The 15,605-nt window shown below is 44.1% G+C and overlaps 1 protein-coding gene and 1 non-coding gene across 3 annotated transcripts in view; both read left to right on the top strand.

The window, feature by feature from the left end:
* The window catches only part of LOC119659304 (signal peptide peptidase-like 3), a 76,434-nt gene that overhangs the window by 33,830 nt on the left and 26,999 nt on the right, over positions 1-15,605 (top strand). The window lies entirely within an intron of this gene.
* Trnan-guu lies at positions 389-462 on the top strand. The gene has a single exon. It is a non-coding gene; the product is annotated as a tRNA-Asn (tRNA).

Raw genomic sequence — 15,605 nt, 5'->3', positions numbered from 1 at the left:
TGAACATTTCCATGATAAGATATCAGAATTCTGTATTTTTCATTCACTTTGTCGATTTAGCTTAAGAGAATGCGGAAAGAGTGAACAAATTGTAATTCGTATCTGGAGTTTATCCTACGTGTTGCATTGTTTAAGTTGTTAATACCCCGAAAACAAGTACAAGTCAAACATTCTGACTCGTGGACTACAAAGTGCTTGTACCTTCAAACTTGGCAACTTTCCAAGGAGAAATTTATTTTGCATTTCTAAGGAAAGGTTAATGAACTTTCCTTACAAATGAGGGAAACTTATTTTAGATAAGAAAGGAACAAGACCATCAAGGAGGAGAGAAGATACTTCTAAATTCTTATACATAAAATCAAAGACAATGTTCAAATTCAGCGTATCGGCCTCCGTGGCGCAATCGGCTAGCGCGTTCGGCTGTTAACCGAAAGGTTGGTGGTTCGAGCCCACCCGGGGGCGTCAAATTTTATTGATAGAAAGTTTCGACTTCTGGGAGATGTTACACTGAAGTCCAAACAAATCATTCGATGTAAAACTATTGTTTGGTTAGGTTAGGTTACTTTTTAAGGTTTTGTGTAAAACAAAACCTTATTAAAATCGATACAATGTCTGTCTGTCACACGCACTTTTCTCCAAAACGGCTAAACCGATCCGAACGAAATTTGGTGGACAGATGGAACTATGAAATCCCACGCATACAGCGGTGGGCATAAATTTAGGTGGAGTTTAAAGGGGGCTCTTCATACATGCAAAGGGGGGATTCAAAAAATTTTTTTAACCGGATATAGTTGTGTAGGGTGTCAAATGAAAGGTTTCGATTTGTACTTTCTGAAACTGACATTAGTTGTGCAGTTGTGAATTGCAAAGTGCGTGAATAAGGAGTCAAACTGTACGCACTTAAAGTGAGACAGAACTCATTTTCGGAAACTACCCAACCTAAAAATCCGAAAAAAATCAGTGTGGTGCGCTTGGGTGAAATCTAGGCCTCAAAATATGTCCCATTCCGATATCTGCTCAGATAAATTTGCTAATAGTATATTATCAACTTTCAGAAATTGGCTAAAAAACTCCGCTTAGGTTCATCCTACGTATACTACATTGCACCAACATAGAGGACAGCCTCGTGCATACACATGCCAAGTTTCATGAAAATCCAACCATTAGTGTCATATAGCAGTTCAAATTTATCAATTTCGTGCGAATTAACAGGATCCTAAGCCATACAAATAAGATGCTGACGTCATAATTAACGAGAATAATTAACATTCGAGTGAAATTAAAATTCCATTCAAGAAGAATCTAATTCTCCCCAGCCTTTTTTTATATTTGATCTAGATTAGATTTTTGGCAAATGCCATTGGTTAGTAAATACTAATAATATTAAACGCAGAGTGTGAAGCGTAAGAGGTTGACTATTATCAATACAGAGCTTTCCATCAAATGATTTATTTAAATCGCTTCCTAAAAAATAGAGGGCAATGGAATTTTTAGCTATGTGAAACGGAGCTGTCGTGCACTCATCGCTCTTCACATCTTTTTCTTTTTCCCCAGCCTTTGTTCCGTTCACAAGCGGGGTCGGCTCGTCAGGATCGGTTTCATCATTTTATTTTATCAAATGTCTGATCAGGATGTAATCGCGAGGCCTTTAAATCCCCATCGAGCGTATCAAGCCACCGTTGTTTCGGCCGGCTTTTTGGTTGCTTACCATTGACTTCGATATATTGGTAAGTGAATTCTCGTTAGCGTGAATTACGTGACTACACCATCGAAAACGCCTCGCAGTTTTTCCACGATCGATGCAAACCCATATCGATCGCGGATATTCTCATTTCAGATGTGATCAAAACGCTTTACGCTACCAGTACAATGCAATATCTTCGTTCCCATTACAGCAAGACACCGTTCATTGTCTTTTATAGTCGGCCAACACTCAGAACTATAGAGAGCGGTAGATGGACGACATTGCAGTAAATTTTAGATTTGGGACGTGCGCTGATACGTCGATCACAAAGAACACCAGTTGTGGAATGCCACCTCATGCAGGTTGCATTAATCATCATCATCATCAACGGCGCAACAACCGGTATCCGGTCTAGGCCTGCCTTAATAAGGAACTCCAGACATCCCGGTTTTGCGCCGAGGTCCATCAATTCGATATCCCTAAAAGCTGTCTGGCGTCCTGGCCCACGCCATCGCTCCATCTTAGGCAGGGTCTGCCTCGTCTTCTTTTCCTACCATAGATATTGCCCTTATAGACTTTGCGGGTGGGATCATCTTCATCCATACGGATTAAGTGACCTGCCCACCGTAACCTTTTGAGCCGGATTTTATCCACAACCGGACGGTCATGGTATCGCTCATAGATTTCGTCATTGTGTAGGCTACGGAATCGTCCATCCTCATGTAGGGGGCCAAAAATTCTTCGGAGGATTCTTCTCTCGAACGCGGCCAAGAGTTCGCAATTTTTCTTGCTAAGAACCCAAGTTTCCGAGGAATACATGAGGACTGGCAAGATCATAGTCTTGTACAGTAAGAGCTTTGACCCTATGGTGAGACGTTTCGAGCGGAACAGTCTTTGTAAGCTGAAATAGGCTCTGTTGGCTGACAACAACCGTGCACGGATTTCATCATCGTAGTTGTTATCGGTTGTGATTTTCGACCCTAGATAGGAGAAATTGTCAACGGTCTCAAAGTTGTATTCTCCTATCCTTATTCTTCTTCGTGTTTGACCAGTGCGGTTTGATGTTGTTGGTTGATTCGTCTTCGGTGCTGACGTTGCCACCATATATTTTGTCTTGCCTTCATTGATGTGCAGCCCAAGATCTCGCGCCGCCTGCTCGATCTGGATGAAGGCAGTTTGTACGTCGTTGCAATTTCATTATGCAGTTCTGGCAATGGCAATAACCTGCCCCTCGAGATATTTAAATCGCTCAGTTCTGGCAGGGCAGTAACCTGCCCAGAACTGAGCGATTTAAATATCTCGGGTCAATGCTATCAGCCAATGGAGAACTACCTTATGCTCCTCACATAGGGAAACACAAAACCTTTTTTACCTGAAGCGTCAAGCTTCCGGCTTCCCGAATTGTTATTAATACGCTGAAAAAATTCCCCTTGGTGCTTTGTACCCAATATCTCCATTAGGTTGTTCCAAAATTTCTTGCGTTATTTAAAGAGACCAATATCAATTTTACAGGCATACATAACTTTAATTTTTTTATTTCGGGATTAAAGGAGTCTTGAATTCGGCATCCATTGGATGATTGTAAATCAACTTTGCCACCGTTATTGGTCTACAGATCTCCCTGCTTTGAGCTAGAATCCAATTTTAAGCGGACAATACTACAGGTTGTCTGTTTCTCAAAATTGGTTGCCAGCCCAAAAGTAGATAGATAGGTATCAATGGCCACATTGAGGAGTCCAATTAACGCTGTGTACGCTGTTCTGATTTCACAATCCCTTAAGACCATGACGATTCTAGTGGGCAGAGATCGTACAAAGTTAGACTGGAAATCTATTTGAGCTCCTTGACGAATTGTTCACCTAGTGTCCGCAACCTAGCCCTAGTTAGAAGTGGAAATGCCTGAGGATTTATCCGTCCTTGGGATTGAGTCTTGTTATAAGAGGCCTATCTAGAGTCAGCAACTGCTAAGTAGTGCATCGCTCAAAGTTGCCAGTGGGTCGCTGACAGCACCCACTGAGGCCCGTTCATTTTTCTCTACGTTCCTATGATCGGAAACACAAATGAGCATGACTTTGAGCGTGTCACCCCGGTTGTTCAGCACGTCCTTGCATTGCTACACCAACCTCGATATCCCGGCCATCCAGGTTCGCTGTTGAGTAAAAATCCTAATAATAATAATAATAATAATCGTTGGCGCAACAATCCATGTTGGATCAGGGCCTTGAAGTGTGTTAGAGCACTTCATTCAAGACCATAACGGTACACTAGGAGGCAATGTGGTCAGCATTGCGCTCGCCCGAGATTATTACCTTGATTTGACTCAGGTACTCATTCACAGCTGAGTCGACTGGTGTCCGGCGTCAAATCACGATACAAATTCCACTGCCACCAGTGAGATTTGAACCGCGACCTTCCGTACGACAGCCTTGCGCTCTAACCACTCAGCTATCCGGACACACACAAAAATCCTAACGGCCGCCAAAATTACTATATTACGCTTGGGGCTCGGATCATACCCCAGCCATCGACAGTATTCCAGTATCACCAATACCTCCATATGGCGAATCCCGGAGGACCGTATAACTCGGCTACACTGTGCATATCCGAGAATATTCCCGCGCGGAATCCGCTAACACATCGACGGATAACCCACAACAAAATTTGTCTTGAAGCTCGATTTACATGTGGTGTAGTCCGGTGGGAATGCCAGAGCTCCCAAGGTACTTCGTTTAAGATGTTACTATGGCCTTAAGGCTCCGCTATCTAACATTCAAACTCATCGAGTCTTATAGCAATGCACGGTACAGCGTATTAAATATGGAGCTCCAGAGAGAGCAGATGTACGAGTACATTGAGTACTTCCGCCGGACAAAACTGCAGATCCTAATTAACATCTACACATGTGGTTCTTTGGATCTTATTAAGATGTTAGTAGTGGTCCTCTTTTATTCTTGCTTAGCGCCAGACACCAAATAGCAAAATCATACGTTAGAATGCGACGAACTACGACTGTATACAACCACAAAACCATCCTCGGTCAACGATTCCATTTCCTTCCAAAGGTCTTCTTGCAGGCGTAGAAGGCTAGTTATAAGTTTGGTTTTGTATGTTTTTGGCTTCTTTATCCTCAGTTCTATGAATTTCGGGTATCTTTAGCTTGGTGGTAAATAGTGTCAGCTTCGTTTAGGTTATTTATGCCGAGTCGGTATCTTGCAACCCACCGGCACATCTTTTCCAACGCGTCGTCTGCAATTTCCTTCAAATGAGAGCAAGGCATCCCTGGCACAAATATCACCAAATCGTCTGCATATACCACCGCCTTCATCTCACTCTTGTCCAGCACCTATAGAATTTCATCCGTCACTATCAACCAGGGCATTGGAGGGATAGCGGCGTCTATTTTTTTTTTTTTTTTGGAGTAAGGTAGGTGAATGCGTTTACGCACAGTGTTGGACTCCCGCAACAGCACGCTGTCGGACTACCAACTAAACACCTCCCTGTCATCAGAGAACTAGCCTGGAACCGTTTCACACATTACTTTGGGCTAGCCCTCCCGCTCTTCCGGTTTTGGGAGCCTTCAAATCAGGGAATTCCTTTCACCAACGGGAGGGGAAGGGAGGAAGGGAGTTGTTGTTAGTTCAGGGAACTCCTTACCGTCCGATCCCTCCGCAGGTCGAGTTGAATCTTCTTTGCAATAACGAGAACCCGAACATAATGCGCAATACGATTCCAGCTCCCAGCGCTCTTCAGCATCTCTCGCACAATGTTGTCTGGAGAGAGCTCCCCTATGTCTGCTTAAAGCTGCTGACGAAAGCCGTCCCACCTCTCGCAAGAGAAAAAAGTGTGTTCAGCGTCGTCCGCCATTCCATTGCAGAACACACAATCAGGAGATCGCGCCTTCCTGATCCTGTGCAGGTAAGACTGAAAACCTCCATGCCCACTTAGAAGTTGGGTAAGGAAGTAATCAATCTTACCATGCGTTCTGTTCAACCACGGGCCTAAATTGTTGATGAGCCGCGCAGTCCACCTGCCCCTTGGCGGTAGATAGCGTTGCGCTCCTTCACGATGAGGGCAATGGGGATCACTCCTGCGATCACCATCACAGCTGGTTCGGAGACGGTGCGATAAGCAGACGTCACTCGCAAAGTTCCTCGCCTCTGCACTTGAGCAAGCCGTTTACGATGCACATCCTTGTCATGGGCATCAGCCCATACCTTCGCACAATAGAGCAGAACTGACTGCGTTGCTCCCATAAGGAGACGTCTCCTAGTTGATATAGGGCCCCCGACATTCGCCATTAGCCGACTCAAAGTCGTGACTCCGGCTGCAGCCTTGTCCGCTGCTGCTTTGATTTGCTCGAAGAAGCTGATCGTCGAGTCAAGTTTTAAACCAAGGTATTTTACCACTGGTTTTGACTCTATAGTCAACTCGCCGATCGATATGGGACGTAGGGTCGGGATTCTCGTTCTGGTCAAGATGACTACTTTGGTTTTTTCCAGCGCAGGGCTGAAACCGTGAGCAGTCATCCGTCCACTTACCCGTCGCATCAATATTCCAAGTCCGCTTTGCGCTTGTTCAACAGTGCGTCCGGCAACAAGTGTCGCAACGTCATCTGCATAACCGACCAGGCCCGACTCTTCGGGCATATCGAGTCTCAGCAGACTATCGTTGGAAGCGTTGCAGAGGTCCAGCCCTAGGATGGATCCCTGTGCTACTACTGACGTGATTTTCATTCTCCTTTGGCCCTCTATTGTCTCATCGAGCAGGGAGTGGTCTTTCAGATAATCCTTCAATATCCGCAAGGGAGAGGTTGGCACGGAATTGAAAGCATTTCTGACATCAAGCGTTATGAGGAGCCCTATCCGTCGAGATCGGCGGCTATGTGCCTTGGCTCGATGAACCGCATATACGACCTCCATAACAGCATCCACTGTAGATCTCCTTGTTCTAAACCCGAACTGCCTTGCGGATAAGTCCCGGCAGCGCGGATCGTTTCAACGAGTCTACCCCTGATGAGCTTCCCGAGCACTTTTCCGGGCGTGTCAAGCATACACAGCGGTCGGTATGTAGACGGGAGCTCCGAGTCTCCCTTAGCCTTACTGATCAACTCGAGTCTGGCCATTTTATCTGATTTATATCGTGCTTTTATGGCATATGCCTCCTCGTTGACGTGTAAACATTGTGCCAAACGGCGAAGCTTATGAAACTCCCTCCGTAGGTCGGAAATTTCTGCCATCCATAAATACATACACGTACATAGAAGACTTGTCGCGGCTGGGGACCCTCCGCGGCATGGAAGCCTCACACGCCGTCGTTATCAGGTTCATGACTGAATTTACCACGGTATCAGCTGCGACAATACCACCCGCTAAATTATGCCTTATTCTATCTTTCTTTCAAGTGGCTCTTCAGAAGGCTAGATTCGTCCTTCTTCTCTAACAGAAACCATCGGTCATCACCCCTAGCTATTTAATGATTGTTTTCCTTCGGTTGGTAATGAAGACTTCCCCGGGCTTTTCATCCACACGGTCCAGTGGAACCATTTAAATCCGTGATTTGGTGGCATAAACGGTTTTACTGGTGTTTTGTAAGTACAACCACAGGTAGGCCGTTTATAAAAACCAATCAATGATGGGTCCTTTGACACGTGAAAGCCAAACACTTCATCATACACGATGTTTTACAGCAGGGGACAGAACCTTGTGCAATTTACCCTTTCGCCCAGTCGTTCTGTGGGACCAGAGAAGTCTTTAAGAGAGATAACTCTCGATTAATTAAGCCAAGAACAGCCAGTTTATTCAAAGTGCGCTTAATCCATCCTAATTATCAAGTCAATTATCATCCCGAGCTAGATCCACCACCATTGCTAAGACATCGACCGTAGGACGGGCTTTCCGAAATCCAGACTGCCGCTCTGAAAGACTTCTCACAAACTCCAAGAACGGGAGCAGTTATATATCACATTCTTCATCATCTTCCCCCATCCTAAGCAGGTGAGGTGGTTCTTTGGAGCTTCGGTAGCAGAACTAACTTCTGCCTCTTCAACCGGGCGAGAAGCACTGCTTCCCCCACGTTCGTATTAAATTTACTTATGAACCACTCCCTTTTATTTTCAATGTGTCTGTTGATTCCCTGCAGTAACCTCAGCGATCGAGAACACACCCTGTTGGATCGTTCGGTGAGGTTCACGCTCCTCTTGCTGAGAGAAAATGTAATTGTTTTCAACAAGAGGTGCAACAATATCATTGATATTTGCCCACCCAAATTGCTCAGTATCGCCCTGTGGATAATGCCACACGTCTTCGCATTGGCTTCAAGGTTCATCTGGCTTTAGCAATCCTGTTTGCTTCTCCGTATAACTTTCTTTGAGTTACTTTGGAGATTCCGGTATTCTAGCATTAGCTCCAAATGTACCAATTTACCTCTTGTCCTTTGGCAGTCTTCTTGATTTCCAATTGCAGTTCGGTTTTCTATTGTGCTATGAACGTCGTCGAGTCATTGTAGCGACGCATGCCTTCGCTATACCCTGACACACTATTTTTCTTCTTCGAAAGTCCTAGTCGTAGCCAATCGGTTTTGTGAATGCTAGTACACCTTTGGTTGTTGGTTGTTCCGATTCAGATGGCCTGGTGGTCGCTGTGAGTGCAATGCTCACTCACCCGTCAGACCATCCCTCTTACTAATGATCTGAGGTATATCAGATCGAGGAGGTCGCCATTGATTTTCGCCGTAATAAAACCAGCTCCTGGGCATGCGGTGAGCAAAACAGGGCAGCAACCATGTCGGCCGAACCGAAACCAAGTGGCCAACCAGAACTTCCAGATTACGCCGGGAAACGCTGAACTGACTTTGACTTGCAGGTTGTGATGCAGTAGGCGAATACTCTGACGCTTATATCGGCTATCATATCCGAGTTTGCACGGGGACTCATCTGAAGTGCCTTCGGACATAGAACCTCTGCAGGGCTATATTGGTATCATGAGAACCGGGATAGCCCTCTGAGTTTACATGTCTCACGAGAATCCCTGGCTCATGTACTTTCAGCCCGGTCATTTGCGATTAGCTCTCTTATGGGAGTATCATAGGGATTATGGTTACATCCAAGTAGACAAACAGACCTTTAGCCCGCAACTGTGGACTTGCGTTTCAACAAGGGTGCCGTACACCATAGTTTGGTAGAGATTTAGGTATGTCTTGCATCCACCAGTAAGAATGGACTGGTACCGTTGTGCTTGACTCAGCGGGGCTCTGACTGTAGCCCCAAAATCAATCCATGTCTTAAGAAGACTGTGGGATTAAGTCCACGAGACAGGTACCAAGTAAATCCACAGAGATGTAACTGTCCGCATCGCGGCGATACCTGACGTATTCCTCACTCAACTTACGTTGCTAGTAGATCTCAAAGATCCTTTTTTTGACATTCTATTCTATGATATATGGTTAAGAGTGAATTACTCTTTCAACGCAACGCAGATATCTTCCTGCGAAATGAACTCGTCTAGGTCTGTCCTTGCATTCGATTGTGAGACCTGCTTTCTGGTTCAGTACCTTTTCCACTTTACCTCGGAAACTATACACAGATTACTCACTGTATCTATTTAATTTCAGTATCAGATCCCCTTTCTGTGTTCGCCTTATGTAGCTCTCGTTATCGTACAAGTCCGTAAGTGCCGGATACGCCCTTACTTTTCAAAGGATATCTGCGTAAGACATATATTTCTTCTTGGGAATAATTGTTAGTTCCGGACGGATCTTACTTCTGTCGTTTTTAAGGTTTTATTTCAATCGGTTCAATGTCTGCCTGTCTGTCCGGCTGTCACGCACTTTTCTCAGAAACGGCTATACTGATTGATACGAAATTTGGGCAGATGGTGGGAACTGTGAACGTGCAGACATGCAGTGAATGATATCCTTATAGGTTGAGATTTAGGGGGGGGGGGGTCCACATACATGTGGGGTATCAAATAAAAGGTCTCGATTAGTATTTTTCGAAGCTGGTCTTAGTTTTGAGAATTGTTAGAAAGAGCGGGAGTGGAAGGGATGGAAAGTGATGATTTCTTTAATGGACCCATTCTCAGAAACTACCCAACCGAAAAATCTGAAAAAATTCATGAAGCTGCCTCTATATGGTGCCCAGGCCTCAAAATACTCTCCATATCGATATTAAGTTGATAATAGTATATTAGTGTTAGTATATTCCACTATTGTATTCGATGAGATCGCAGTCGAGAAACTACATAATTTCGCGACAATATTCGCTGGCTCAGACTTTTTTCCTCGTAGCCTGCTGGGATACCTAGAATCGCGAGACAGTCTGGTTGCAACTAGAGGCACGGTATAAAGGGTTTCATATTCACAATCACATCTTATTCTCTGTAGACTACTTAGCCTCCCTTGGCGTGGGGTTTGATTATCGCTTAACTTCAGGTGTGTCCCCGGGTTTCCCAGGAAATGTACTAGTACACCCTCACAACGATAAGCGGGAATGCTTTTAATTCGCTTTTTACATTAAGAAGACGATATTATAATATTGAGGAATAATGTTGTGGCGACTCAGTGCCAGAATCTGAGCCACGTAATGGGTGGGGATGTTTTCTGTAAATTCGACACTGTAGGGACATAGCTTTCTTTCTATTCATCATAGCAGACAGGCAGTACATCGATTTCAATAGGATTTGACTTCAAACAAATTCTTCAAAGAGCCCCACAAGATACAGCAGCATTAACAAGTCCCACGGAATCAAATTTAATAAGAAATACAAGTGGAAGTTGTGCTCTTGGATTTTTCTAATATGCAGCGGGGGAGGATGTATTTATACGCGTTATTTTTAGTCCATATTGACCTTCACTTACTCAGTAATACTGAATCTGAAATTTCGTCAATATCTATTTCCATTTTCTCGAGTCTACTGAATATCTGTCACCAACGAGCTATTTTTAGGGGAATCTGGATTTAATCGATGCAAATCGTGTTAAGTAAAATTTCCAAATTACATTACTCGAATCCGATTTAACTGAAAATCGAGCTACGGCAACATGACTTCGATATGACACCATTCATAAAAAAAGCTCGAGTATGGACTCCATTTCTGTTTCTCGCTTCCGCCCCAGCCCTCATCGCAAAATAAAATTAGATTATCTTTTTAATTGATTATTGTTGCTTCGAATCCAATTGCAAATGATTGGAATTTGTGGCGACTTCGGTCTGCAGTTATAGTTTATTAAACACACTTGCTAGAAAAAAATCAGTTGACATGTTGTGTGGATTAAAACACTTATATAAATCGTAAGATTGATGGGTGGAAGAGAAATATTAGCAGAACAGGTATCTGTCGGTGACCACACAGTTTCAGATTAATGTGTTAAACGGTTCTGATAAAAAGATGGATTGTAAGTGAAAATTGAAAGTGAACTCTGGTGTGTTGCCTATTTGAGGTAAGGTATTTGAAATTTGGGGATATTGAGTATTTGAGGTGTCCAGTAAGTGTTTCAAAACGCTCCATACAAAGGCATACTTTGGAGAAAGTGGGATTTCAACTTGATGGAATTGTATGCCTTAAATTGCACGGAGCAGCCGTTTGATCAGGTAGTCTGGTTTTCATACCACCCTTCTAGGCCCAAATCTTAGCCTTAATTAGATATGATGGATTTTCTTTCTATGCAGCATTAATTGTTCAAAGCCTCATTTATACTTTTCTTCCTTAACCGGATGAAGTTCAATAGAAAGTCCTGAAAGAGAGATTGATGTTTACATCTCTAAAAAAGCCTGCTTTTACCTTCTCATTTCTTATACATATTTGATGATATACCTACTTAGTATTTTAGCACTCTTTTCTTCGAAGTGTTGCTTCAGGAACTGCTTATTATAATTTCATGTGCAATCCAACTTCTGCCCTCAGTAGGCATAAACTGCCGAGTACCTAACTAACGTCAAGGGAATTACAGAGCACATCTCTCATTTTCCAACTTGTTTTTAATCAGATTATTATTAAATATCTAAAATCTGTCTCCAATTTATTGAAAGGCGTCTTTGAAAGCATTTCGGTAGAAAAGGGGGTGAAGAGGAGGGACTCAAAAAACATTTTCTGCTCCAAAAAAAATGTGTTCATTATCTTTTTAAAAAAACTCCTTCAGTTAGTCAAATACCGCCCATTAGATATCACTTTTCAAGTTTTTTCCCACTGTTTGAAGCACCTCTGGACACTTTTCATCAATACACATCCATTTTAGATATTTTTGTTCTTTTTGCGGGAACAGGAAAAAGTCGGACGGAGCTAGGTTTGACGAACACGGGAGATGGGGAACAACAGACAACTTCTTAGAGGCAAATTTAGGGTTCATTCGCAGTGCCGGGTATACGGGGCCATGGAACCATCAGATCGCTAAAGTTCAGGGCGTTTTTTCCGGAAAACCTCTTACAGCATTCTGTCCAGTGGGAACAATTGGCGAAGAACAACCTCAAGAACCTCAAAAAAAGACAATGGCCATTATCTTCACATTTGGTCTGGGGAATTTGGGAACCTTCTATGGGCCTTGATTTCTGGAATATACATATACAACACTAGCTCTCATTTACTCTAGTAATTTTGGGCAAAAAGTTCGGACTTTAACCTACAAACTGATATCACGTGGCCAATTGTTGCGTCTCTTCTAACTCCCAACTATTGGCAACTTTGTGTTACGAATGGCAGAGTGCTCGCATTTCAGTTAATTTTAAATCCTCTCGTAAGTGGAAAACAGAATTTTGATTCGACTTTTTGCGGAACTTTTGCAACTATTTATCCCGTTGTTTTTGCGATCTAAATGATGAGCCTATATCATCAGGATAAGCACAAAGAGAAATACAAGCAGCTGTCCTTACAATTTCAATTATCACGCCAGCAAGCTGCTATTTTATTTAAGGACTGAGGGTTTTTTTTTGGTCCACGGAACCCTCGTTTCAAGTTTAGCACTCAAGTTTTCAAAGTAAAGATGGTTTTACGGTTTCGTGCCAGGGCAGACGCAACTCGTTAGACGCTGTCAGACCGTTGCCCTAGGAGCACCGTTGACAAAGCGGTTCCCAGGTGTTAAACGCTCCTTTATATAAATCGCAAAACACGAAGTGTGTGCGAATTATATCGTGGGCCGAAAAAGGAAGTAAATTCTTTGCATTTAACTTGTTCCGACATCAACTGGATGCGAACTTAAGATCTGTCAATCATTAAATAAAATTTAAAAAAATTTCATCTAAAGTATGGCTGAATTTAAGTTCAATATAATTCGCACTCACGTTGTGTTTTGCAAATTATGTATTATTACCTGCGGGCCGCTTCGATTACGCTGCTCCCAGGGTAGAGGTAAGGCAGCGTTTGACGAGTTGGCTGGTGTGAAACACTAAAGTCGTCTTCGCTTACTTTTGAAAACGATGGCGATTTTTTTTTTGGGAGTAAGAATGAATTGAATGCATTTACGCACAGAATGTTAGACTCCCGCAATAGTACGCCGTCGGACTACCAACTAAACACTTGCCTGTCAGCGAGAAACTAGCCTGGAACCGTTTGATACCTCACCTCGGGTTAGCCCTCCCACTCTTCCGGCTTCGGGAGTCTTCAAGTCAGGGGATCCCTTTCACCAAAAGGGGGAGAGGAGGAAGTGGGTTGTTAGTTCAGGGAACCCCTTCCTATCTGGTCCCACCACCAGTGGAGCTCAATCCCCTTCGTAACAAGAAGAGCTCGAACATAATTCGCAACACGACAGAGAGAAAACTCCCCTGTGTTAGCATAAAGATGCTGACGAAAACCGTCCCACCTTTCACAAGAGAAAAATAAGTGTTCGACATCGTCCGCCACTCCATTACAGAACACATATTCAGGAGATCGTGCCTTTTCAATCTTGTTAAAATAAGACTGAAAATTTCCATGCTCACTTAAAAGTTTGGTAAGGAAGTAATCAATCTCACTAGCTATCAGTCTAAACTGTCGATGAGCCGCGCAGTCCACCTGCCTTTTTGCCAAGAGAGTTCCACTCGGTAAGTGTATGTAGACCTTCTTCACGGGCAACCATCTATCTTAAATCTTCGCCCCTGCGGTAGATAGCTTTACGATCCTTAGCAAGGAGGGCAACGGGGATCATTCCCGCGATCACCATCACGTCCAGTACTGATGAGACAGTGCGATAAGTAGATACCTGAACAAGGCGTTTACAATGCACCTCCTTGTTAAGGGCATCAGCCTATAAGAAGTCTCCTGATAGATACAGGGCCGCCAACATTCACTATTCGCCAACTCAAGGCCGAGACTGCTCGAACATGCTCATCTTCGAGTCGAGCATTAAACCAAGGTATTTATCCGCTGTTTTTGACTATATAGTTGACGCTTTTTGCGCGGTTGACATCACCCCGTACGGGATGTCTGGAGAATAGTGCCCGTACAATGCGGTTCATGCAGGATTTCCATAGAGCATGCAGGGTTTCCATCGAGCATGCAGGGTTTCCGCAGAGCCCCGATTTCCCGAATGATAAATTTATAGCCAAGTCCCCATGGATCCTCATTTACCTCGTTGACTAGGTAGGCGAGTTTTGCTTTCATTTATCGTACTGCGGAGTTCCCTTCTTGTTGATTTATACTCCGCCTTTATGGCGCATGCCTCCTCGCGGACGTGTAAACATTGTACCAAACGCGAAGCTCATGACATTCCTTCTGTAGGTCTGCAATTTCTGGCGTCCAATACATATAAGGGTTGTCTCGGCTGGGGCCATTCGTTCGCATCTTTCACAGCCTGGGCGCCGCAAGCTTGACGCAGATTAGCCGTTTAAAACTACGAGCCTGGTTCTCGCTTCCATTTTCAGGATCCATTTTCCTCTGGACTCTGGCTGAAGCACGCCCCATTCAAGGGGCCTAGCAATAAAGTCACCTCCTACCTTTCTACCCTCCGTGCCCAAAAGAACATTCTCTAAAACATCAAGCTGGCGCCGAACCGGTATCCTCTAATCCTAAACACCGTATCCTGGTGAAGCCATTCTCTCGGCCTTGAGCAAGAACACGAAGTCGAACGCCGTTCGAACCCAGATGGTAGCGGTTTCGGATAAGTCGAGGTGACATTCGTTTATCTTTGCAGCGAACTGCGTTGGTAACTGATGAACGGTTGCCCTTTCTAATTACGCCCTAGAGATTGGACACCGTCCCGCACTCGTACCCTGCATATTACTCATCTAATTCTGATTTTCTAGCTATTAAGGAGTTTCCTCGCATATTGTTCGCGTACTTCCACCGCAGCAAGCTTTTGGCCTTGAGCATTCACAAAAGTGATACCTATGCGGATATCGATTACCTGTGGACATTTACGTTTTACGGCCTCCTCCACCTCGACCTTTTCTGTGAGGCAGTCTAAAACTCGGATTTCTAGAGAGCACATAGGCTCTAGGTTAGAAACAAGAGGCTTCTCCCCAGTAGCGCCTTAATCGCTTGACGGAACATACCCTTGCTAGTCGTCCTTGGGCCTAGTTCGACGAGAACTTCGCCGCCCTTCGTTTTATAGAACATACTTCTGCTCCGTTGTCTTTGGGTTTCATCTTGTAGCGAATTTCACTGTGGAATTCTGCAAATGTCTTGCTTTCCTTCCTTCACAAAAGTGACAATGGCGCACCTCCTTGAGGGCAATTTTTCATTGCTTTTGTTATTGACTTGTCATCTACACCCCCTTTATCACAGTAATCTCTGGGTTAACATAGCATAGCACTCACTGTGGTTCTTCGCTTCGAGCTGATCCCAGTTAACCCGTTAAAGAGTGTCGTCCCCACGTACTCAAAATCAAATCATGTGGTCCCAAAATCAATCCGTGTCTGAAGAGGACCGTGGGATTATGCCTTCACGACAGGTACTCACGTTAAACCCCCAGGACTTTCATAGCATAGCATGGTGCCAAGAAGACTATATAAAGTGGA

This window comes from Hermetia illucens, chromosome 6, assembly GCF_905115235.1.
Source record: "Hermetia illucens chromosome 6, iHerIll2.2.curated.20191125, whole genome shotgun sequence".
Classification (NCBI taxonomy): Eukaryota; Metazoa; Arthropoda; class Insecta; order Diptera; family Stratiomyidae; genus Hermetia; species Hermetia illucens.
This window is presented reverse-complemented; position numbering and strand designations above follow the sequence as displayed.